This window comes from Stegastes partitus, unplaced genomic scaffold (assembly GCF_000690725.1).
Source record: "Stegastes partitus isolate 25-593 unplaced genomic scaffold, Stegastes_partitus-1.0.2 Scaffold3366, whole genome shotgun sequence".
Classification (NCBI taxonomy): domain Eukaryota; kingdom Metazoa; phylum Chordata; class Actinopteri; family Pomacentridae; genus Stegastes; species Stegastes partitus.
In genome coordinates this window covers 1-469 of record NW_007581097.1, presented here as the reverse complement: position 1 = coordinate 469, position 469 = coordinate 1, and the positions used below count along the sequence as shown (strand labels likewise).

Below are 469 nucleotides of genomic sequence, written 5' to 3'. Positions count from 1 at the left end.
ATCAAACTGCTGCTGTGTTACTATCTGAGCAGATTCTCCTTAACTGTCTCTGTGCAGAACACGAGCACCAACATTCAGCACCACTGTTCGATCCAGTTAAAACTCCTTCTGCATTGGCAGGGAATCAAACCCGGGCCTCCCGCGTGGCAGGCGAGAATTCTACCACTGAACCACCAATGCTTTACATTCAGGTTTGTGTGTGCATGTGTGTGTGTTCGTACAGTTTGTCCAGTTCTTGGTCCATCTCTGGGTCGATGAGCAGCTCTGCTCTACTGGGTAAAGCTCCTGCACAACCAGAGAGGAAACAGGATGTAAGCTGCATTCATACCCGATGCTAACGTTGCTCGTGTGTGTGCTGCAGGTGGAAACAGGCTCTATGAGGTGATACTGTGGTGGATGTTGTGTTTTTAGCTTGTTGCAATGCAGCTTTAAAAAACTGGACGTTTTATTCGCCCTCTGAACCCCAAAA

At 48.2% G+C, this 469-nt stretch overlaps 1 non-coding gene across 1 annotated transcript; it reads right to left on the bottom strand.

The window, feature by feature from the left end:
• Positions 1 to 109: 109 nt before the first annotated feature.
• On the bottom strand, positions 110 to 180 carry trnag-gcc (transfer RNA glycine (anticodon GCC)). The gene has a single exon. It is a non-coding gene; the product is annotated as a tRNA-Gly (tRNA).
• Between the last annotated feature and the right edge of the window lie 289 nt (positions 181 to 469).